This window comes from Dipodomys ordii, unplaced genomic scaffold, assembly GCF_000151885.1.
Source record: "Dipodomys ordii isolate 6190 unplaced genomic scaffold, Dord_2.0 Scaffold31, whole genome shotgun sequence".
NCBI classification, from domain to species: domain Eukaryota; kingdom Metazoa; phylum Chordata; class Mammalia; order Rodentia; family Heteromyidae; genus Dipodomys; species Dipodomys ordii.
The window spans coordinates 5,950,979-5,976,863 of record NW_012267247.1 but is presented as its reverse complement, the minus strand read 5'-3'; the positions used below and the strand labels follow the sequence as shown (position 1 = coordinate 5,976,863).

At 44.8% G+C, this 25,885-nt stretch overlaps 1 protein-coding gene across 2 annotated transcripts in view; it reads right to left on the bottom strand.

The window, feature by feature from the left end:
- The window catches only part of Abr (active BCR-related), a 218,730-nt gene that overhangs the window by 143,485 nt on the left and 49,360 nt on the right, over window positions 1-25,885 (bottom strand). The gene's annotated exons all lie outside the window — the stretch shown is intronic.

The window sequence follows — 25,885 nt, the reverse complement described above, 5'->3', positions numbered from 1 at the left end:
GGAGAGGAGGGGAGGGAGGGAGGGAGGGAAGGAGGAAGGAAGGAAGGAAGGAAGGAAGGGAGGAAGGGAGGAAGGAAGGTCAGATGGTTGAAAATCTGATGTAAGAGCTAAAGCTATAAAACAAGAAAACAACAGTAAATCTTCACAATCTTCAATTTGGCAAAGAATTTTTATGTATGATACCAAGATTATAAGCAAAATATATAAGTAAATTGCACATCATCAAAATTTTAAACTTTCATGTTTCTAAGACTACAATCAAGAAAAGTGAAAAGAGGGCTAGGGGTGTGGCTTAAGTGGTAGAGTTCTTGCCTAGCAAGCTTAAGTTCCTGGGTTAAATTTCCAGCACTGAAAGGAGTAGAAAAAGTGAAAAGATAACCCATAGAGAAGGAGGATATTTGTAAATCATATCTGGTAAGACTTGAATCTAGACTATATAAAGAAATAGTCTAGATTCTTAAAAGAATACAATAATAAAACATCTAACCCAGTTTAAAAAATGGTCAAGCTGGGCACCAGTGGCTCACACCTGTAATCCTAGCTACTCAGGAGGCTGAGATCTGAGGATTGTGGTTCAAAGCCAGCCCAGGCAGGAAACTCCATGAGACTCTTTTCTCCAATAAACCATTAGAAAACCGGAAGTGGCACTGTTGCTCAAGCGGTAGAGTGCTCCCCTTGAGCTGAAGAGCGCAGGGACAGCGCCCAAGCCGAGTTCAAGCCCCATGACTGACCAAAATAATAATAATAATAATTGGCCAAAGGACCTAGAAAGACATCTCCAGGGAGGACCAAAATGGTTTCTTGCATTCCATCAATAGATGTCCATTGTGCTTCTCTCCCCCACCCCTCTCTGCCCATGAAACATTCCATATTCTCCTCCTCCTTGTTGCATGCTATACAAGAACAGGGAAGGCAGATGGGAAGCCATCCAGGGGTACAAGGTGTCAACTGTGGAATGTTGCATGTCTGGGGCCTGGGTGCCAATAATGTGCTCCTGACAGCCCTGTGGGGATCCAAATAAAGACACCATCCCACCAGACTGCACTGGAGGAGGGTTTCATCTAAAAACCAGACTTCTCAGGGGGAAGAGCCCTGGCCTCCAGCTACAATGGGTTCACAAAAGAAGAAGTAGCTCTGACAACTGAACCTTTGCTGAAAGGAAATCTGGAGCAACCAGTGTCCTGTAAAAAAAAAAAAAAAAGGCATAAAAACCCTCTTTTCATGTTTTTGGCCATCTCGGAGGTTTCAGGCAGAAGGCAGGGTCAGAGGCTATGCTAAAAGCTCTGTGTACATACCTCACTGGATCCTCTTAAATATCACATGGGGAGCACCATCATCAGCCTCATTTAGTAAATGAGTAAACCCAGACCCAGGAAGACTGAGTAACCTGTCCCAAGCCATATGGCTACTTAGTACAGTAGCCTGAATCCAGAACTAGCTCTTCAACAAACCTCCACCTTCCTTTTATCCAAGAGTTTTAACCTCTTCCCAACGGAGTCATTGTGGCCAGAGATACTAGCAAAGAATTAGAACAATTTCAGCAGATCCTGATGCACAGGTGGGCTTAGTAAAAATAACAGACCACATGTACCCAATAAATTAACTAGTTTTATCCTGACACGGTACTATGAGATACTACTGTTATCCCTACCATACAGATAAAGAAACTGAAGTACAGAGAGAACAATTGTCTGTTGCTGAGTGACCAAGCTTGAGCCTGAGTTATTCTGGTCCCAGACATTACTGTCTGTTGCTAATGGACTAAATCAGTAATATCAATGTCTACATGCTTCAAACATACCCAGGTATCTAGGCTCTCTGGTCATAGCAACCACAAGGGCAAAGCCACAACTAGAGTATACCTAGCAGGAGCAGGGAGAAGCTGATGATTGGAACATATGGAAGAATGGTGGGATCTTATCAATGGGTATGCAGGCAGACAGCTGGTGAGGCCAGCAGGGTTATGGCCTAGGCACAGAACCAGAGCTACTAAGGTGGACAATTAACACACAATGGGGTGAATCAGCCCTACTTTCTTCTGAACAGCAGGTTGACTTATTGGTGGCTGATATGGCTGTTTTTTTTGGGTCAGGTTTTGGAATAGATTACAAAATAATTTATCTTTTTTTTAAAGTGCTAGGAGTTGAACCTAAGGCCTTGCTGAACTACACCTCCAGCCCTTGCCAAGAAGTATCTTATCTACTGAGGGTTGCTCTATAAAGCATGTTTCAGCCAGGCGCTGGTGGCTCATGTCTGTAATCTTAGCTACTCAAGAGGTTGAGACCTAAGTATTACAGTTCAGAGCCAGCCCAGGCAGGAAAGTCCATGAGACTCTTATCTCCAATGAACCACCAGAAAAACAGAAGTGGTGCTATGGCTCAAAGTGGTAGAATGCTAGCCTTGAGCAAAAAAGCTCAGTGACTGCTCCCAGGTCCTGAGGTCAAGCCCCATGACCAACCAAAAGAAAAAATAAAGCATGTTTCATTCATATATACATATATAGGGCAAATATATGTGTACTTATATGAGTATATATATATATATATGTCTTTATGTGTATATAAAGTATATATATGAGTATATACACACATATACAAACATGCACACAATAGCAAATACTGGTGGGTTTTTGTTTCAAAATGTGAGAATAAGCCAGGTGCTGGTGGCTCATGCCTGTAATCCTAGCTACACAGGAGGCTGAGATCTGAGTACTGGGGTTGAAAGCCAGATCAGGCACAAAATTCCCTGTGAGACTCTTATCTCCAATTAACCACCAAGAAAACAGGAGTGGTGCTGTGGCTCAAGTGGTAGAATGCTTGCCTTGAGCTGAAGAGCTCAGAGTTCAAGCCCCACAATCAACCAAAACAAAAAAGAAGTGAGAATAACATTAGTACTACTAAAGAAATTGTAGTTTATTCCTTTACAATGGAATTCTAGGCAGCTTTGACAATGAATAATTTAGAGCTTTAAGCAAAAACAAAGATGAAATTCAAAACGTAATTTAAAGCAGAAAAAAGGCAAGTCACAGAAATATACTATGATTCTATTTATATAAATTATAGGCAAAATTACAGTTATATTACTGAGAAATCCATACTCATGTAGTAAAGCAAAGACCAAGGAATGACTAAGAAGAAACTTAAGATAGGGAACACCTCCTTCAGCAACAGGAAAGAACAATGCATGTGGGTTGAATTGTGTTCCCCCTTCCAAAAAAGAAAAAAAAAAAAAAAGCTAGAGTCTTGATTCTAGTACCTCAGAATGTGACCTTATTTGGAAACAAGATCTTTATAGAGGCAATCAAGTTAAATTGAGGTCATTAGAACCAGCTATGATTTGTGTTTTTTTCTTGTTGTTGGTTTAAGACAGGATCCCTCTGTATAACCCCAAGCTGGTCAGCCTCTGGAGTGCCGCCTAGATGGCAGGTGTGTATCACCATGCTCAGCTTGTGCACAGTGTGAATATAGAAATATAGGGGAAAGGCCATATGAAGATAAGATGCTGATAGAGCTGGTGAATCTATGAAGACTGCCTCCAATCCAAAACAAGGAGGAAAAAGGATGGGAACCATTTCCCTCACAGCCTTCAAAAGAAACCAACCCTGCTGACATGTGGCCTCAGACTTCTGGCTTCCAGAACTGAAAGACAACACATTCCAATGGTTTAAGTCCCTCTGTGATGCTTTTGAAAGCAAATAAACACAGCAAGGCACACAGCAGGCTCTCAGGACTGGTGATGTTTTCTGGAAGCTGTATAGAGGGCAAACACACATTGGTCTTGCCAGTCTTTAGTAATCCAAACCCAGACACTTAGCATGCTTTTTGCATGCCATATATTTCATGTGTAGAATTGAAGTTAAAGCCGGGCTTCACTGGTTCATGCCTGTAATCCTAGTTACTCAAGTCTGAGATCTCTGGGGCTCAGGCAGGAAAGCCCTGAGACTCTTACCCCAATAATTATCCTTCCTCCCCCACAAAAAAAAAAAGCCAGAAGTGGAGCTATGGCTCAAAGTGGTAGAGTACTTGCCTTAAGCCCAAAAGCTTTAGGGATACCCACCCCCCACTCACATCACACACACACACACACACACGCTAAGAACATGTAGTGATAGTCTAGTCCTTATACGTTACAGAGGTGCCAAAGACCCATCTGAGGCCATACAGCCAAGAAGTGGCCAAGTTGGAATAAAGTCCAGCTCTCCTGTCTCCAGGTTATATGAAGGCCACGGTAGCCACCATGGCCCAGAGTGACCCAGAAAAGACTAAATCCTGCTCTAAGCACAGGAAACCTGAGATTCACAGGTAATGAGCAGCGACCTCGAATACCTTGTGCCTTGGACCCAGAGAAGTCTAGTAAAGATAATGTACCCTTCTCTGAAGAATGCTTTAAATGCATAAAAGGAAAATACATGGGGTGACACAATGGTATTAAAGCAGTTATGTTAAAATACTTTTCTAGTCATGGGGATTTTTATGATTCTAACAGACTTAAGTAGGAGGATTCATACATAGTAAGTACTCAATAAAGACAATGACAATTATTACCATTAATATTAGGAGTATGGTTTGGTGTATGGAACTCTGAAGCTGAGTTGTGAATCCTGGAAAAGCTTTGAGAGGTTGGAATACAGCCTTGACAGCACTTGGAATGCTGAGAGTTGGCTATGGAAGGGTTAAAACAGACAGCTCTAGAGAGGGTTGAGAGACTGGATTGTCATCTCCCTCCCCAATCCCCACCCCCACCTCCATCCCCACCCCCTCCTTAGGCTGGCAGCTGTGCTGGGTACCTTGTAAGCTGCACAAAAGACCTTGACAACTTAACCTTGGGCTAGATAAGTGGACATCATGTCGGGACTTTCCGTGGGCTGCAGTCTCCTGTCTCAAAAGAATAAGGGAAAGAGTGTCTCTCACAAACTCTGTTTTAGCTTTGATTGTAGTATTGATATAGATGCTTTATGTTTTGCAAGTATCCATGGTAACCTTCCTTATGTAAACTCAAATAAATATGCTTGCTTGTGGGGACTCAGGGACCAAGTATCAGAGAGCCTTGGGACCCCTCGTACCTGGCTGATTCTCTCTCTCTTTCTGTGTGTGTGTGTGTGTGTGTGTGTGTGTGTGTGTGTATCTTTATCTCTGCCTTTTCTAATTTTCCTCAGTCCAGTATCCTGTCCTGCTGCCTCTGGTTGCAGTTAGCAACAGTCTGGCATGGTGGCACACACTTTAATTCCAGCACTTGAGACAGGAGGGTCATGAGTTTGAGGCCAGCTTGGGCTATATGACAAAACATTGTCATAAAATATACACATACATATGTACATGTATATACATATATGTAGATATCTGTATGTTAACATATGCATAGGTACACGTTCATATATAGATATTCAGATACTTGTATATATTGACTCCTTTCCATGTTCTTCCAGAGTCTTTGATGCTAAGGAGGGGATCTAGGGATTGGTGTCCCAGAAACAGGTTTCATGGGAGCCCACAACCAAGAAATAAGGGTTACTACCACTAAACTGCAGGTCCCTGTAGTGAAAGCACTGTTGTCATTAGAAGAGAGGGACCCACAGTAGACCCTCCCTGGGGACAGAGAAGGGGACCCTGGAGAGAAGACAAATATGGCCAGGCACAGAGCCCCAAGGGCTTGTGTCCACTGCACCTCTGATCACATGAATTGCTAAAGAGCAAAACCTGACTGAATGGGTGCTTCCTACAGGACATGTTCCATGATTGAAGTTAGCCAAAGTCAGCCTTGAAACCTCACCAGTAAGCACAAATTATAAACTTACAGATGAGAAAACTGAGAATTAAAGATGTAATGGCATCATCGAATCAATATTCTCACCATCAATATTCACACACATCAATATTCTCTGGCTCCAAGGAGAACAGTGAATCCAGACCAATATTCATCCCTTCCTCCCTCCCTCCCTTCCTTCCATTCCTTCCTTTCTTTTCTCCCTCCCTCCCTCCACAACTAACTCATGTTTCAGGTACCTCCAAAAACTGAAGTCACGAGAGGACAAAACAGACATATTTCTACCCTCTGTGCTGAGGTAATAAAACCACAACGGTGTGAATGCCAAGCTTTAGGGGTGAGAGATGAACAGATGGCTCCAGCAGGACCCACCCCAGGAGCCCAGTTGAAGCACAGGAGGGCAGATGGACTATATTTTGGAGTACAAACCATTGCAAATGTCTAAGACTTAACAAGGTCCTGACTTCAAGAAGGAAGCCAGTTATGTAAGTCTCTTTCGAGGGTCAGTTGTCCAATCTGGAGTCACTAGATAGAGTTGTAGTTTACCTTCCAGCCTCCAGGGGGTGCTGCTGTGGTAGAAAAGGATGGGGACGGCTAAGGCCCCTCTGACTTCTACAGAACCAGGAAGACTCCTAGACCAGCCATGCTATCCCTTCTCAGGTGCACAAAGGGCCCCAAATCTACCTTCTCTGTAACTTCAGCCAACAGACTTCAAGAATTTTACAGCTGGGCTGAGAATGCCTGCCTAGGTCCTGTTACTTGCCATTGTTACTGGCCAGTAACATTTAATCCCCTTCTCAGCCCCCAAACCTGCCCCATGGGTTGCATTCCACTGCTGAAAAGATGCATTAAAGTCAGATATCCTGGGACATTAAGTGGGGGCTTTAGAATTTAAATCCAGGCTGTGCGGTTTCTCTTTATCTCAGGGGTTAGAGTTTCCCTAGCAAAAGAATGTAAGGCTTGTCAGAGTAGGTGCCCAGCTGGCCAGTACTTACCGCTACCAACAGCTATCCCCTGCTGGTACAAATGGGATAGCCAAAATATACAGCCAGGGTAAGGAATGTGGCTTAGTGGTAGAGTGCTTGCCAAGCATGCATGAGGCCCTGAGTTCAATTCCTTGGTACCACATAAACAAAATAAAAATAATAAAAGTAATTTTAAAGGGGCTGGGAAGGTGGCTCAGTGGTAGAGCGCTTGCCTTGCATGCATGAGGCCCTGGATGTGATTCCTCAGCACCATATAAGCAAAAAGAAAAAAGCCGGAAGAGGTGCTGTAGCTCAAGTGGTAGAGTGCTAGCCTTGAGCTGAAGAGCTGAGGGACAGCGCCCAGGCCCAGAGTTCAGGCCCCACGACCAGACCCCCCCCCCCAAAAAAAGTAGTTTTTAAAATATATACAGCTAGTATTTGTCTTCTTAGCCCATTTTTACACATATAGGGTATTTATATTCTTCATATTGGGATATGTGCAAGTTGAGTGAGAATGATTTTGCCTGGACACAGGCTGGCTTCCTAGAGCTCCACCTTGTTTTCTACCTCAGCTCCTTCTTCTAGGCCACCCAGGCAGTGTGTTGTACTATCGGCACCAACTGACCCTGGCCTCTATCCCTAGGTCTGGAAACTACCAGATCCTGTAATCATCCTGCCCATATAGTGATCACTGTCCTGTTACAAGCTCCCTAAATTCCCAACCTCACTGTACCATCTTGTCCTGCTATGCCCCAATGAATGTGGTAATGAGGGACCCCAAGTTGGGGCCCTGGACTCCTGATAGAAGACTAGGGCTTCTCTTAGCTTCCTGATAAGCACTTAGTATGAGTCCTTGGGGAACTGGGGACAGAGGATAGGGAACAAAGGAAGGTGTCAGGGAAAGGAAGGAGGTGGGGACAGAAATCGGAAACAGGCAAAGTCCTTGAGAAGAAGCTGGTCTAGGAAGGCCTAAGATGGGAGAAGGGTTAGGGGAAGCCTTGGAATCTGGGATTCAGACCAAGTAGAGATGGCTAGGAATACCTGAGCACTGTAAAAACTGAGTTCTGTTCACAAGCCAGGAATAGGACTTGGACAGTGCCTTGCAGCAATGAGATGGGGACAGGAAGGCAGGTACTGGCCTTAAGGGGGTAGGCTGGTGACACCTAATGCTCAGTTCACCCCTATTTAGGAAGCCAGCTGAGCCTCTGGGAAAAGAGGAAAGTGCCACCTATTGGGTTTCCAACTTTTCTTTCCACATTTTTTTTTCCTTTTTCCTTCTTTGCTTTGGCCATAAACACCCACAGGTGGGGTTGTTAGGTTTCTGACATGCTCTGGCCTCTAGTGGGACTGCATGGGCAGATCCTAGGCAGCAGAGAACAGAGAGGAGGTAATCTTTTCTAAGGATGAGACAGTGAGACATGGTTCTCTTCCATCTTCATATTTTTTAATAACTTTTGACATTTATTCATTCATTCATCCATTTGGTGCTGTTACTGAGGCTTGAACTCAGGGCCTTGCCTTCTTGCTTGGCTCTTGCTCTACAAGTTGAGCCACACCTATGTCCACTTCCAGCTTTTTGGGTGGTTAATTGAAAATAAGAGTCTCAGGAATTTTTCAGCCTGAATTAGCTTTGAACCTTAATCCTCAGCCTCTATAGTAGCTAGGATTGTAGGCATGAGCCACCATGTCCAGAAAAATTCTGCCTGGGAAATCATGTGATTTTCAAGAAAGAAGGAATCCCACAGTGATACAATTTTTATTTATTTTTGCCAGTCCTAGGGCTTGAACTCAAGGCCTAGCCACTGTCCCTGAGCTTCTTTTGTTCAAAGCTAGCACTCTACCACTTGCACCACAGGGCTACTTCCAGTTTTTTCTGAATAGTTTATTGGAGATAAGGGTTTCATGGACTTTCCTGCCTAGGCTGGATTTGAACTGTAATCCTCAGATCTAGGATTAGGGCATGAGCCACCAGCATCCAGTGGTACAATTTTTAGAGTATTTTAATTTAGAAATAAAGAAATTAGAACTTGCAGGAATGGCCTGTAAACATGCCTGGAGGCTGGCCACTTAGGGACACTCCCTTCAGGGACACCCCAAGTACATAGGGATTGTCTGCCTATGGCCAATCTCCACAACGAGCAGAGGGTACAGGCAGGAAGATAGAATCCTCTGTGTGACTCCTTATGCCTGCATGCCCTCTCTCCAGGTAAGAATCACAGGGAGCCCAGGAAGTCACACCTCCCTCTGGAAGCAGGCTGCAACAGCACCTGCTTTGTGAAACCATCCCTGTAGGTTTCCATGTCCTTGACCTTGAAGAGCACTAAATATTTTGACTATGGCAGTTGGTAAACAAGATCCAGCAATAGTGTCCTAGTTAAGAGTAAGAACAGAAACGCGGGCTGGGAAGATGGCTCAGTGGTAGAGCACTTGCCTTGCATGCCTGAGGCCCTGGGTTCGATTCCTCAGCACCACATAAGCAAAATGAAAAAAAAGCCGGAAGTGGCACTGTGGCTCAAGTGGTAGAGCGCTAGCCTTGAGCTAAGATCTGAGGGACAGCACCCAGACCCAGAGCTCAGGCCCCACAACCGGACCAAAAAAAAAGAACAGAAATGCTTCCCTAATTTGTGCCTCAGTGTTCTCTTCTGTAATGTAGAGAAGAGGAAGTTTGTTGTGGAGAGGGAGTTAGTTAATACATGTAAGTGCCTGGAACAGCATGGGACACATAGCATGCTAGCTTACTCAGCACTTATCACTAGCATCTTTCCATTAATCGTATCAATATTTTTATGTGAACTATGTAAGAAACAACATTCTATGAAACATCTCATCAGCTTGGTCTCTGGGGATGAAGAAAGGTAACACAAGGGGAGGGGAAAGCAATGAGATGAGCATGGAATGTCTAGACGGGAATCTCTCCAAAATGTTCCATACATACCAGTTAATCTAATGGTGGGGTGCCAGATAAAATGTAAGACCCACTTAAATATGAATATTATATAAGTAACAAATATGTATTTAATATGTGTAAGTCTCAAAATGTTACATGGGATACACACATTTTTTTTAAAGGAAGTACTCGTTCTATCTAAAATTCTACTTTAACTTAGCATTCTGGTTATTTTGTAAGGCTTTTGTTTTGTTTTATTGTGAAGATAGGATAGCCCAACCAGGTCTGGAACTCTCAATCCTCCTGCCTCATACCTGGGTGCTGAGATTATATGAATGCACCACCATATCCAGCCTCCCAGAATTTTGTTTGTTTGATTGGCTGGTGTAGTGGTTTGTGGTAGTGGTGATTTTGTTTTACTTGTTTGTTTTATTTTTTGGTAGTATTGAGTTTTGGACTCAGGGCCTTGCACTTGCCAAGCAGGCACTTTACTACCTGAGTTACCACTAGCCCTTGAGTTGTCTTTTTTTTTTGTCAGTCATAGGGCTTGAACTCAGGGCCTGGGTGCTGTCCCTCAGCTCTTTAGCTCAAAGTGAACACTTACCAGTTGAGCCATAGCTCCACTTCCAGTTTTCTGGTGGTTAGTTGGAGGTAAGAGTCTCATGGGCTTTCCTTGCCTGGGCTGGCTTTGAACCATGATCCTCAGATTTCAGCCTCCTGATTAGCTAGGATTACAGTCATGAGCTACCAGGGCCCAGCTTGAGTTGTCTTTTTGAGGGATGGGAGTCTTGATATGTTGCCAGGCTAGCTTTGAACGCCTGGGCTCAAGAAATCCTTCTGCCTTAGCCTCAAGAATAGCTAAGATCACATAATATAATATTATTGGTAAGGTGGGTCTTGTTTTAAAGATGAAGGAATGAAGCTCAATGGCATATGCAAATAGCCAAAATAGGCAGAAATCCCAGTCCCTATTTACAGGTCATATGCCCCTGCCAGCCATACTCTTGGTCCTGGTATCATGGGTGCCTTCAGTCAGAGCCTGCTCCTCAGCCCCTGGAAGGGAGCCTTGTACAGAAAGGACCACTTCTCAGAGAGAAGGAACTACTGTTCTCCCAAAATAGAGTGCTAAGAAGCCAAGAAAGCTTGGGCAGGCGGGGAGCCAAGGCAGGAGCTACTAGTGGGGCAGCACTCAGCTAGGGTGGTACCCATGGCCCATCCGGGACCTGAACACATAAAGCCCAGGAGAAAACTAAGGAAGCTACAAAAGAAAACCACAGGAAATCTTGAAATAGTCTCACAGCCAAGACTGAAACTTCAGAGTGAGAGCAGATCTGTTTCAGAGTCTGGGCAGGCAGGGCAAAGACCACAGCACACACAGCCTGGCTCCAACTCACAAGGGCCTCTCCACAGTGAATGCAGAGCGCCACTGAGCAGTGCCCAGCACATGCTTTCCATGGGAAGGCTCCCACCTCTGCTTGACTCCAAGGTGGTGTTTCACTTCAGTCATTCTCAGCTCTATTTTTACTCAAAGGTGTCAAGGAACGACAAATGTTCAAAGCAGGCCAATTAAGTCACCTGATTCCGTGTTTCTCTTCAAGCTCCAGGGACCATAGCTGATGTAGGCTGTGAGCAAAGACAGGAAAGAGTTCCAGAAACCTCTAGACATAAACTCCAACTCATTGCACAAGGAGGTGACCTTTGGCCTTGTCTTTACCAGTCCCAGGAAGGTCCAGGGTGTTCTTGCCAGGGAAAGGAACAGAATGGGCAAGAGACACTGACCTATGCTGGGCATAGTATGTCTGAAATGTGTACAAGAGTCAGGGTTACAGACAGCCTTTGATAAAGTTCCTGTGCCATGCTCAGAAGTTGAGGTTTTAACTCACAGAAAGGAGGATGATGGGATATGCTAGGCTGGAATGGATGTTGCCAGAGTCTATCTAGGCTCTTTCCTCCCAATGTTGGCATCTGGGCATCACTGGTAGCTCCTAACAAATGCAGACTGGGAGGCTGGGCCTCCACTTGCAGAATCAGAATGTGCACTTGCACCTCAGAACACACAGGTGATTAATATGCTTTGATCTAGGTCAAGCCCTGAGTTAAGGCTCAGGCAGAGAGTTCATTGGCCTGATCTCTCCCTTCTGCTCCCTTCACTCCCAACTTCCCCAACCCCTCATCCTCCCTGCACATGATTTTCCTAGGTGGCCCTGTGCTTAGGAGTCTCAGCCCCTCTGTATGCTTCTTCAACCATTTAGTAGCTTAGATGAGTATTAGGGTTCAAGAAAAACTACCCCAAAATATGACTGTAGGAAACTAGACTAGGCCACATCAAAATGTATTTCCTTTGGCATAGTTTGAGCTAGTTATTCTGAGCCACTACAGACAAGGGAATAGCTCTTTAAAGCTGTCCTTTTAAAAGAATTTTCCAGTTAAGAAGGAAATCTACTTAGTAAAAGTATCTATCAGGAAAAGGGTTGCTCCAGACTTAAACTATCCTAGAGTTTCCCTCCAAATAACAAAATAAGTTTTATTAACCCAACAATTCCTCTCCTTAACCCTTCCATAATTTGTCACCTGCTCCATTCCTTCCTATAGATCAGGATGCTGTAGTGATACTCTTGGTATCCATGATGAGCCTCTGAGGATACCAAACTCTTGGATGCTCAAATCCCTTATATAAAATATTACAAGGAAACATGATGTAGCTCAGTGGTAGAGAGCCTGCCTTGCATATATAAGGCCCTGGGTTTGATCCCCAGCAAACACACACACACACACACACACACACACACACACGAACCATAAGAGGGACAAGAGATATAGCTCAGTGGTTGAGCATGTGCTTAGCATACACCAAGCCAATCTTTCACGTTGCAAAACAACACAAAACCCACATTATCTGCACATAATCTCCTGAATACTTAATCCATCTCTATATTGTATATCATCCCAAACATAATGTACAGGCTATGTAATGCTTATAACACTATATGGTTCAAAAAATGGTGAGGATGGGCTGAGAAGGTGGCTCAGTGGTAGAATGCTTGCATGAATGCATGAAGCCCTGGGTTCAATTCCTCAGTACCACATAAGCAGAAAAAGTCAGAAGTGGTGCTGTGCCTCAAGTGGTAGAGTGCTAGCCTTGAGCTAAAATGCTGAAGGACAGCACCCACGCCCAGAGTTCAAGCCTCACGACTACCACCACCAGCAACAAAAAATGGTGAGGAGGAAAAAAGCCTGTACTTCTTCAACAACTACCTACTTGCTTTATGAATATTTTTTTAAATCTGTGGTTGGCTGAATCCATCAGTGCAAAACTCAGGCAGAAAGGGCCATATGCATATTTGCTTCAATCACTGGAGCCTTCTTTGAGTGAGTCTCATATTCTGTGAGACTCCATGCATAGAATTAATGTGGGTTTTCTTTTGTTTGTCTGTGTCATGTCAATTTAATTCATAGGAACCTAGTACAGATAGAGGGAAGGGAAAAAGTACCCCAGCCTCCAACTCTGCTGGGCAAGTTGAGGAACCTGCCTGAACCCCTCCCCTAAACAGGTTCTTGAAGATGCACAAGAAATTTGGACTATGATCTACTGAAACTATTGAAACCCCCACCCCACTGCCAAAGATGGAGATAAGAGTGTCCTCTCCTTCATAAAAATGAATAAGAGGGCAGGCACTGGTGGCTCATGCCTTTAATCCTAGCTACTCAGGAGGCTGAGATCTGAGGTTCAAGGTTTAAAGCCAGCCTGGGCAAAAAAGTCCCTGTGAGGCTTTTATCTCTAATTAACCACTCAAAAACTGGAAGTGGAGCTGTGGCTTAAAGTGGTAGAGTGATAGCCTTGAGGAAAAGAGCTCAGGGACAGGGCCCAGCCCAGAGTTCAAGCCCAGGACTGACCCCCACACACACACACAAAGAGGAAGAGGAAGAAGAAGAAGAAGGGGGGGGGAAGGAGGAGGAGGAGGAAGAAGAAGAAAAGAAAAAAAAAAGGATAAGAGTAAGGATCTGTATGAATACATGAAAATAAACAGGATGCCTGTAAAGTCCTTGGAACAATGTCTGGCATCCTAGAAATATAGCTTTTGTTATTCTTCTTTATGCCCCAAAGGTGTTTAGAGTCTGGCAGAGAAGAAATGGCAACTGGGATAAAATAGGATAGAAGTAAACAAAATTGGTAGAAAACAGTTAAGAAAGTGCTAAGTGATGTGGCACAGAGCAAGCAAAATTAGCAATTGTTAGCTGTAGACTCTCACTAAGGTGAGTGCTACAATCAGACTAGGAGGGCCTCCTGGAGGTGGTGGTAGCTGAGCTGAGGCTAGAAACTGGGGGGGTTCACGAGAACACAGGTTTCATGTGGAATGGTGAAGAGCCTTGCCTTACCTGCTACAAGAAGAGAAATGTGTTGGGCTGCTGAGAAATCAGAATGAATAACAAGATGATCCCATGGGGGCCTGGGGCATGGCTCAAGCTGTTTGCATTCCTGCAAGCACCTGGCCCTGAGTTCAAATTCCAGTACTACCACTACCACCAAGGGGGAAAAAAGAATCTGGAAGACAATATAATAGGAGAAGAAACCCCCACTGAAGATTTCTGGGGAAAGGAAAAAAGGAAAGGCAGACGAGCTAAAGTGAATTTAGCTCATTATTCCTTTCTGAAGCTTAGGGAATCACAAGAAGAAAAGAAAAAAAATCTGCACATGTTCAGTTCATATACTTACATATATTTTTTTCCTAAGTATTTCTGTTTTGCATTTGGTTGAGTCCATGGTGCACAGAGCCAACTGGAAAGGACTGAGGTTTGGCTCAGGAAGGGGTCTGCAGGCACCTGCAACCAGGACCTGGTCATGGTGACCTCTGACCAGTCACATATAGGGAACTCAGACCACAGCTTCTCTAACAACAAATTTATGTCCTTGCCTTTCCTTTTCAGAAAACTGAAGGGAGAATCTGCCCTTTCTTTTGCTCTCAGAAGGTCAGGTTCTATATCCAGACATAACACACACACACAGCACTGATCTGCCCCTCTGGTGGGCACTGTCCAGGCTTCCCAGGGTGTGGAACATATGGTCATAAGCCGCCCTGGGGTCTGCAAACTGAATGCCAAAAATCAGGTGTGGCAGGTGTGAACTCACCAGGTGTGTACTCATCTGTAGCATTAGAGAGGCTGAAGCTAAGGATCAGGGTACCAGAGCTGCCCTATCTTGAAGAACCAGACCCTGTCTTGAAGGAAGAGAAAAATAAAAGCTTGACACGGTTGGGTGGCACACCAGCTGGTCTCTCATTAACCCTCTCAATGATGCACACTAGACAATTAACAACCATTTCTGCTCCATTAACACCAAAGTTGGCCCTTCAGGGGAAACAGGGGTGGGGAGGGCATGGGTTTCATCTAGACAGAGGCACTCATTAAGGCTGGATGCCCAAGGTTCTGCCATTCAGGAAGGGGGTGGGCAGAGCCTGTGTGCCAGACATGGCAGGTACCCTGTGGCCAGAAGTCACCAACAGTGACTAATCACAATGTCTGCCCCTTCTCAAAATTGAGGATGTTACCTTTCAAAGATGTGTTGGTTGTTATAGTTTAAATCTGAGGTGTCTCCCAAGATTCATGCTTTGAAGGCTTGATTGCCAGCTGACAAGCTTTGGGAAAAGTGATTGGAACATGAGGGCTCTAATCTCATCAGTGTTTATGAATCCCACCAGTGTTTATGAATCCATTGAAGGACTCACCATCATTTGCTGGCAGTATTAGGAGGTGGTGGAAATTAGGAGGTGGGGCCTAGTTGGAGGAAGTAGGTTACTGGTATATGACTGGCCTCTTCTCTCCTTCTGAATCTCTGCTTCCTGGCTACCAAGAAGTGAGCAGCTGGGCTGGGAAGGTGGCTCAGTGGTAGAGCGCTTGCCTTGCATGCTCGAGGCCCTGGGTTCGATTCCTCAGCACCACATAAGCAAAAAGAAAAAAGCCGGAAGTGGCGCTGTGGCTCAAGTGGTAGAGCGCTAGCCTTGAGCTGAAGAGCTGAGGGATAGCGCCCAGGCCCAGAGTTCAGGCCCCACGACCGGACCCAAAAAAAAAAAAAAAAAGAAGTGAGCAGCTTTGCTCTGCTACATCCTTCCACCATGATGTTCTTCCTTACCATAAACCTAGAAACACGGAGCCAAGTGACCATGGATTTGAACCTCTGAAACTGAGCCAAAAGAATGCCTTCCTCCTTTAAAGGTCTGTCAGGTATTAAGCCACAGTGAAGAAAGGCTGCCCAACACACTGTGAAACTTAACTGAGAGCATGAATGAGAGACTGCTAGCTCAAGCCTGGTACCCTTTAAGTTTCCACTGAATTGCTTTGTTATTTTAATTTTTTAAAATTGGGAAATGGGCTCCAATAGACAGATGTTTTGGAGATTGCATTTCTTTTGTTTTAAATTATTATTATCTTTAAGTAGTTGTATAGACTGAATGCCTGGTGGTTCACACCTGTAATCCATGCTACTCAAGAGATGAGATCTGAGGATCAAGGTTCAAAGCCTGGAGCCCAGGCAGAAAAGTCCATGAGATTTTAATCTCCAACTAACCAGCAAAAACCAGAATGAAAGCCTGGAGGGAAAAGGCAAGAGAGAGTACATGAGGTCTTGAGTTCAAGCCTTAGTACTAGCACACATGCACATAAGTGCACATATGTACACACACACAGTAGTATTACAAAGCATGTCAATTTATGAGAGGGATTGCTTTTCATCTGGCTAAAATCTAGAGACATAAAGTGTCTAACTTGGCTTCAGTGTCCATAGTCAGCTCCCTATGAACAGGGAGAAAGGACTCTGGGGCCCTGCTACCCAAACTGTGGTCCCTGGACCAGCAGCAGCAGCAGCATCTGGGATGGCTGCTAGAAGGCAGAACTTCAGGCTTCATTCCAGACCTACTGAATAGAGAAGCTTAACAGGATCTGCAGGTAGTGCAAATGCAGCCTGGAGTTTGAGATGCTGCTGTAGGTATTTAGTCCCAGAGAAACCCATCTCCTTCCCTCTTTGCTCCTGACACAGAAAAAAAATGGGCTTAGGACTCTGGGTAGAGGAAAGTCGGAAAACCAATGCAGAGGGCCTTTATTTTTTAAAATCAACATCTGCTTGCTTATCACACTGCATTATTCCCAATCACCCTTCTCCATTGCTTTCAAGCTTTCCTCTTTCTGAAAAACACAGGCTCTATCGCTAGTAAGTCTTTAACATCCCTCTATCCTCTACTGCTGTTAAACACAGCAGCCAGAGGGCTCAAATTAAGAACCTCCTAAGAAGGGGTGACATTGATCAAGATTCAATGTACTTACAAACTGACATGTTAAATTGAAATCCCATTTGTAGAACTTATAAAGATAATTTTTAAATTTATATAAGTAAAAAAGAACTGAACAAAAACAACAGTATGTAACTAGATTTAATGATATTGCTTACTCTGTGTGTGTGTGTGTGTGCGCACTCCAATTCTGAAGCTTGAAATCAGGGCCTGGGCTAATGTTCTACTCACTAATGTTCTGACCTTCTTGGCAATATCCTAGAAGGGTCTAAAGTCAGGCCCCCAAACTCAGGCTTCCCTAGTGAGCTAGCTATCTCAGCAAAGGGCTTCAGCTTGGAGGCCTTTGTAGATGTGGGGAATGAAACTGGAAGAGGTAAACCACACCACCACCCCCTTATTAACATGCTGTGCTTGGGTGCCTTCAGACAGAGCAGCCGGAACCCTGCCCAGCCTGTCTTGGGCCTGGGCAAAGGACCTTGGTGATCACTGGCCTGATTTACAGCTAAGAGCTCTCTTTATTTTTCTTCAGAAACTGGAGGTGAATCTTAAAAGGCTTGAGAGAAGGGTCAACACACATGGCCTCTGCCAAGTCCTTTCAGTCTTCATTGCTTTGCTTTGGCCCCATTCTGCTCTGGAAAATGCACACTAGATACACTCCATCCCCATCAACAAATCCTATTTTCCCCTTCTCCTCCCCTCCCTTCCCCTCTCTTCTTTCCTCCCCTGTCCCTCATTTCTAAGCAGCAGTTCTAGCCAATGACCCCAGCCAATGACCCTAGGAACAAGGTAATGCTCATGGGAAGATTTCCTTGGGATCAACCCCTAGGAATGGCCAGCCCAGTTGGTGGGCACTTGCAACACCTGTGGCTGTCCACATACTATGGGAGGAGCCAAGACACAATCTTCACAGTTGTCATCCTAGCTAGAGATGAACCAGATCAACCTATCTCAGTGAAGTACCAGCTGCCACGGTCCCTCAATACCCTGCTGTGAAAGCCAAGAGTGATGGAGCACAGTTTAGAATCAGGCCAAACTGAAGCTCAAGGTTTGCTCTGAATTATTTTTTAACTTTCTAAAGACCTAGTTTCCTCTTAATCAAACTGAGAAGAAAACTGCTAGCTAGGTGCCAGCTACTCAGGAGGCTGAGATCTAAGGATTACAGTTTAAAGTAAGCCCAGGCAAATTAACTACCAAAAAAAAAAAAAAAAAGAAAAGAAAAGGAAAAAAGCTGAAAGTGGAGCTGTTGCTCAAGTGGAAGAGCATTAATCTTGAGCAAAAAGAGTTAAGGGACAGCACCCTAGTCCCTGAGTTCAAGCCCTAGTCCCCATATAAAGAAAAAGGAAGGAAAAAAATTGAACAAGGGAGGGAAAGAAGAGGAAAGAAGGGAAGAGGAGGGAAGGAGGGAAGAAGAGGAAGGGAAGGTGAAAGAAAATTTCTGCCCCATGAGATAGGGACTAAGCAGACTGGTGATAATATGTTAAGAGCCCAGGCCAGGGCTGGCACCTAGTAGGTACTCAGTATTGCTGTTAGGTGTTTTGGATAGTCATTAATGATGCTGGCAGCTGAACATGCTATAGAGTCAGAGAGATCGAGATCTGGTCCAGCACAACTGGACCAACTCTCAAAGTCTTGGTTTTTTCACCTATATAATAAGATATGGTAAGTAGGCCCTCTTTGAGGGGAGGGTTAATGATAATGTACAGAAAATACCTAGTATAACATCTGGCACATCATTGCACAGATTACATTGTATATCCATTCCTATTCTTCCTAGACAAAATGAAAATAAGTAATTTCTCCAAGCCCAGCAGGACTGACAGAATTCTCTTTCACTGGACACAGTAGTTTTGGGAGGCTTATGCTTAAGGTTTCTCTGTACCTCTGCAGAACCCACTTTTCCTGAAGAGGACCCCATGGGAGTACCATCACATAGGATCCACTGCCATCCTGACTCCAAAACTCTCACAAAAGAGTCTTTCTCCTAAAAGTATGCCCTCAAGGAAAAAAAAAAAAAGGCAGCTGAGCACTGGTGGCTCAAGCCTATAATTCTCAGGAGGCTGAAATATGAGGATCTCAGTTCAAAGCCAATCTGGGCAGGAAAGTCCATGAGACTCTTATCTCCAATAAACCATCAGAAAACCAGAAGTGGTGCTGTAGCTCAAGTGGTAGAGCTCTCTCCTTGAGCTGAAGAGCTGAGGGACAGCACCAAGGCCCAGAGTTGAAGTCCCATGACCGACCCCCCCCCCAAAAAAAAAGCAGGCTCAGATACCATGCAGCTAGCCAGACAGGGTAACCACAAATGAGGAAATCAATTGCTGAGAGGGTATTGATGCCTCACCCTCCTCCCCAGCCCAAGAGCTAACTGGGTTTAATTACACCACGTCTTTAAATCCTTGTAATCTTGATCCATTAAACCCTTGCTGCTGCCTGGGAGGCAATGCCCAGGAGGAAGGGGTTAGCCCTGCACACTAACAGGATCAACCCTCAATCCCATGAAGGTAATTATGATCACATCTTTCCCCAATAGTTCTAACTAAACTCATAGATCTCTAGTCAATCCTAGGCAACACCAGCTTCATCCAACATCTCAGGAAGAACAATGGCCATGCCACCTGGCAAGACTAGGACTCTCAGCTCTTTCAGCACTGGGACTCACATGAGACTACCTCATGCTATCCCCATTCAACCAACCTTGCTCATTTGAGTAAAATGCCTGATCACATCTGCCATGTCACCTGTGGTCTAAAGAGACATAAAGAGATCAGCAGTCAGGGGTGAGACTGGCTCCCTGGAGAGCTCACCAGATGGAGCCCTGTCTCCTAAAGACCATCTCCTGATACTGACATTTTCTGTATAGCCAGGAAACAGTCATTTTTGTTCTGGTGTGGCGAGGAGAAAGAGCAAGAGGAGAAGACAGGAATTAATCATGGGGAGGGGCAGAAAACTGGGGAAGACCAAATCAAATCTCGAGTCTGTCAGAGAACTGGCTGCTCAATGCATAAATGACCATAGCACCAGGTGATCCCATCTCAAAGAGTCCTTTGCCAAACATCTTGGGCAGGGAGAGTACTGGCAACCTGTCCCCAACTTCCATGTGGGGTACAGTCTACAATCTGCCTCTTGCCCTGATTTCTTTCTGCTGTCCCATTTGCAGGGTCTAAAGCAAGCTCTGTCTAAGCTTCAGGAACCTCTGGAAGACTCCTGGCTGCCCATCCAAAGGTGTCCAAAACTCCAATTGACCAAATTTTATCCTAATAAATGCAAGCTGAATGCAGAAATGGTAGTCACTAAACACTATGTTGAAAATGAACTTTTCAACTTGCAAGTGGGTACAGGAGGGAAAAACTGGGAGAAAGGGAGGGCAGGGTGACATTGCCCCAAAAGAAATGTATTCTTTACCTGACTTATGTAACTATAACCCCTCTGTACATCACCTTTATAAAAACAATTTTTAAAAATAATTTTTTAGGGGCTGGGAGGGTGGCTCAGTGGTAGAGCACTTGCCTTGCATGCCTGAGGCCCTGGGTTCGATTCCTTAGCACCACATAAGCAAAAAGAAAAAACCCAGAAGTGGCACTGTGGCTCAAGTGGTAGAGCGCTAGCCTTGAGCTGAAGAGCTGAGGGACAGCGCCCAGGTCCAGAGTTTAGGCCCCATGACCTGACCCAAAATAATAATAATATTTTTTTTAAAAAGAAATGGAAGCTGAAAGCTGAGTGCTGGTGGTTCATGCCTGTAATCCTAGCTACTCAGGAGGCTGAAATATGAGGATCATGGTTCAAAGCCAGCCCAGGTAAGAAAATCCATGAGACTCTTATCTCCAAGTAGAGTTGTAGCCCTAGTGGTAAAGTGCTAGCCTTGAGCAAAAGAACTCAGAGATAGTGCCCAGGTCCTGAGTTCAAGCCCCAGGACTATCAAAAAAAAAAGAAAAAAAGAAAAGAAAGCTGAGTCTGACTAAGGTCACACATAAAAACAAGCCTCCCCTTTTGCAGTTCTAGAGGTCAGTACATCAGCAAGCTTTTCCCACTGGTACAAGACATTCCCAGAGATCAATGCCAAGACCCCATAGGTACAGCATAGGAAAAAGTACTCCCCTCAACCCCCTACTTACCATCTTTGCCTGTTACAGGACCTAGCAGGAGATAAAGGATGTAAAATTGTCCTAAAGCCATCTAAAGCTACCTACTTCCTGGTTTGCCTCCAAAGGGCTCAAAGCTAAGTTAAACAGCTGCAATACAAACATTGCAGTGAAGTAAGCCTTCCAATTCCAGGCCCCAGCAAAACACAGGGCTCCCTTGGGGGGTCTCCGACTTCACTACAAGCTACTATAATCACACATGCACACAGCAGGAAATTTGTGAATGGGCCAGCTAGCAGGTTTGCAAGATTTCTGGTGAACTAAGGAGTCAAAGGAGCCAAGAACCCAGAAGTTTCCTTTTCTCTCTCATACTCATGCAATCAAAAACTATTAAAGCCATGTGTAGGGCTAGACATCCCTTAAAAATCTGTGGGTGTAGCTGAGCAGTAGAACAATTGTCTAGCTTATCCAAGACCCTGGGTTTGAGTCTTAGCAACACACACACACACACACACACACACACAAATAAGAAAAAAGAAAAGCTGTTCCTATCCATCTACAGTACTTACCAAGTTCCCACCCCTTCTGAACTCATATGCAACACTTCTATGGATCTTTGTTCAATGAGAAGTGTGATAAACTGGACAGCTGACTAGTTCAACAGCATTCATCAAAAGCATTCATCTTCAAAGCAATTAATAAACATTGACTAATTGATTCATATGACACCCCAGAGAGACATCACAGCTGCATTTTACAGAGAAGTGGGCACAAGGAAAGTACCAATATCACCCTAGGAAACAGATCATACTTCAAAAAAACCATCCAAGTCTACCTACAAGAGAGGCACAATGGATTTTTTCATTGCTTCCCTCCCCCATGACACCTCCTTAGAAGTATCTTCTAGCTAATTTTCCTTGAATGTTCCCATTATTTCTTCCTTTTTCCAAATAAACAACAACAGCAATAATCACACACACACAAAAATTAAGCTTTTCTGAATAACTGACAAGTATTCTGCCAACCACGGTTCTGAGGCTCTAGCAGCACCAACAATTAGGGGCTGACGTCAAGAAGAACTAAATTATGAAGGCTATTCAGAGCACAGAAGGCATCTATTTACAGGTGTTTGTTAGTATATCAGGGCTGAATGAGCTGATGTGATCAAGTTGACACAGTGCTAGTGGCCTGGTCCTTGATGTAGCAAATGTAAGACTAACATAAAACATTGAGGCAGGCTGAGATCATCTAGAGATGGAGCTGTATCTTTACAGCCCTAAATATATCCATGGCTCATGAATGGGGACTATGGCTATAACAGGCATGAAAACATTATAAAGAACAAAAATCTCCCTTGGAAATGCAGCCTGGGATGAGACATTAGCTCCAAAAGTCAGGCTGCTTTTAACTACAGATGGTCATGTTCTGTCTCCTATGAGGTCCAAGAAAATGTAGGCTTTTGCTTGGCTCACTAGGATAGGTATGTTTAGGATCAGCACTAAATTGTTTGGAACAAAAGAGTGGCTGAAAGGAGAAGAAGAGACCTAAAATATAGTCCTAATCTCTCTTCTAAATAAATCCTGAATGTGTATTTAAAGACTTCCCATTTGGGGCTGGGAAGTGGTAGAGCGCTTGCCTTGCATGCCTGAAGCCCTGGGTTCGATTCCTCAGCACCACATAAGCAAAAAGAAAAAAGCCGAAGTGGCACTGTGGCTCAAGTGGCTAGCCTTGAGCTGAAGAGCTGAGGGCCAGAGTTCAGGCCCCACGACCGGACCCCCCCCCAAAAAAGACTTCCCATTTGAAGAGGGCTGGAGGCGTGACTTAAGTGGCAGAGTACTTGTCTAACAAGTACAAGGCCTTGAGTTCCAGTCACACACACACACACACACACACACACACGCACACACACACACACACACACACGCCAAATTACCCAGGACAAATATCCATCTCAATCTGGATCTACCTGGAGGGCTGATCTACTCTTGAAAGATAGGAAAAGTTTTAGAATATCCCCCACTTTTGGGTTACTTCATAGAACTAGTCCAGCCTAACCCCAAGGCAAGAAGAAAAGAAAGAGAAGGTGGGAAATGTTTAGTGGAAAGGTTAGTTAATGAAACATAGTTAAGAGAAAAAAAAGAAGCCACCCTCCAGAGAGAATCATGCCAGCCTAGGGAAAGAGGGCAGACAGAGTATGGAGGAGGGAAGCTGGCATTATTACATGTTATACAGACACAGGCATTTGGCATAGCTAGAGCCTTCATCTGCCACTCCACTGTACCAGGGGCAAAGGATCCTGCTTTAATCAGTCTCAGACTACACTGGCATCTAGTTTCTAACTCATCTCCTTGAGTCAGACAAATCACTATTACCCCACCCCTTCAGAAGGTCTACCATAGACAAGAGAGATTTTTTTCCCCTCCCCTTCTCAAATGACCATCAACCTGTGGGAAAATGGGCGCCTTCTTCCTGGCATAGATGTTAAAGCCATAAAGAATAGTTTGATAATTCCAAAGACACGAAAGGTGAGAAGAAGGGGCTGGTGGGCAGTCTAGCTTCTTATTAAAAGACAGCAACTGATCTCAGAGGGCTTAGATGGAGCCTCAGCCATCCCTGCCTGGGCCCCAGGACTAGCCCTTAGGTCCTGCAAGAGACACAGGATGAGGGTGGGATCAGAGTCATTGAAGCCATCGGCCCTACTGGGAAATCTGGGACACAGGACTAAAGAGTCAGGCCTGACCCATTCCATGACATTCCACATGTTTGGATAAGCTCAGATATATCTAGCAGACACTCAGGTCCTTCTCACTGTCCTAAGGTACAGTCTGAATTCCTGTTCTATCATTTATTGACTTTGGATAAATGATTTAAGGTTACTGAACCTCCCTTTCCTCATCTAATAAAGTTCAGTTGTCAGGTTTGGTATGGGTAGAAAATACCTAGTACAGCTGAGTGCCAGTGGCTCATGCCTGTAATCTTAGCCACTCAGAAGGCTGAGATCTGAGGACCACAGTTCAAAGCTAGCTTAGGCAGGAAAGTCTGTGAGACTCTTATCTCCAATTAATCACCAGAAAACCAGAAATAACACCATGGCTCAAAGTGGTAGAGCACAAGCCTTAAGTGAAAAAGCTCAGTGCCCAGGCTTAGAGTGTAAATCTCACAACTGGCCAAAAACAAACAAACAAACCCTAGTATAGTCCCTAGTACATAGAAGGCACTCAAGAAATCCCATGATCAAGCCAGGTACCAGTGGCCCACACCTGTAATCTGAGCTACTCAGAAGGCTGAGACTTGAGGATTATAGTTCAAAGCTAGCCCAGGCAGGAAAGTCCATGAGACTCATCTCCAATTAGGTTCAGAGGTGGAGTTGTAGCTCAAGTGTTAAAGTGCTAGTCTTGAGCAAAAAGCTTAGGGACAGTGCCCAGGCCCTGAGTTCAAGCCTCGGGACCATCCCACCACCACCAACAATAAAGAAATGTTATGATCATTGTTGCAGGAGCAATGTTAAGGTTGCATCTCCTTTACTGAGTCATTTGCGTCTCTATAAGTCACCCTAGGTGTAGAAGCTGCCTTTGGGTGCACCCCCATTACAATTACTGAAGGATCTGGCATGGAGATACACCGGGGATTGTGACCCTCGAAAGCAAAAGCTTCCAGAGAGGCAGAGGAACTTCTGGGAGCCACAAAACGATGCTGCCAGGCAAATGACAGCATGAGTATTTGTTTAATTTAGGCTCTTGTAAAGAAAGAACTTGATGGCTAACAGCCCAAATATAACTGCACAGCACCTCCCCAGGAAGCTTCATGCTACAGACTCTCAAATATGCCATGAAGAAGGCAGGAACTCCACACACTGCTGCCAAGCTTCTGTCCCCTCCCACCCACCAACCAGCTGCCCCAGTGGCCAGGGCAATAGCAGAGTGGACAGTTCAGAAGCCAGTCAAGACTGGTTTAAGATACCTCAAAAGAAACCATAAGCCCAGTTCCCTTCTCTGGCATTCCTTTGGTCAGGAATTCTCAAGGCAGCCTTAGGCAATTTTGCTTCTCAGCTTCAGGCTGTGATAGGAGGGACTTGTACTGGATCAGGTGGGGGAGTTTTTCTCAGCAATATTGAGAAAGCCAGAGATGGGTTTCTACTAAATTCTATGCTGTGGAAAACAGGGAAACCAGTACTGGGTTTTGCCAAGTGCCAGAATTATTCAGGAACATGAGCAGCATGTGAATATGAGGCATTGTTATGACTTTTAGTTGCAAGAGAACAGCTAAGCAGAGGTCATTAATCCTCCCTTTGGGTCAGGAGCTGATCTGTGTCAGGGCTCAGAACAGATGTGTGTCCCCATTCACGCACACACGTGCACACACACACCACACAGTTATAGACCCTGACCTTCACCCAATGGAGCTGGCTTCTGCAGGGAAGGAGCAGATGGAGTGGCTGGGCTTGGTACAGGACTGATGCCCAGGGGACCTAGCTTTGCTCCTTTGATGTTGAAAAACCAAAGCAAAATGAACCATCACAAGGAGAGCATCTGAGAGGAGGAGACAGAGGAAAGCAGGATAGGGAGTTGGGGAGAAAATATGGGGATGATAGGACCCTAAAGGAGGCCAAAAGCAGAGGCTGGATACTGAGTATTACAGAGCTTCCAGGGCCAGATCTTGGGATTCATGGCATCATCTTTTCCTACCCCACCCTTCCACTAGGCAAATATGACTGTGAGTAAGGAACTGAAGCCAGGCTGATCCTTTAAATGTCCTTGTTCATGGCATCCAATGTGCCGAGTCAGAACTCAGCTCTACCTGCTTCCTGCCTCAGGACTCAGTCCAGATGTTAAGAGAGGCAGGAGGGTCCTAGGCAAGAGAAACAGGAAGGGCAAAATCCACTCACTTTCTTCAGAGGCCAACTGATTCCTCTTC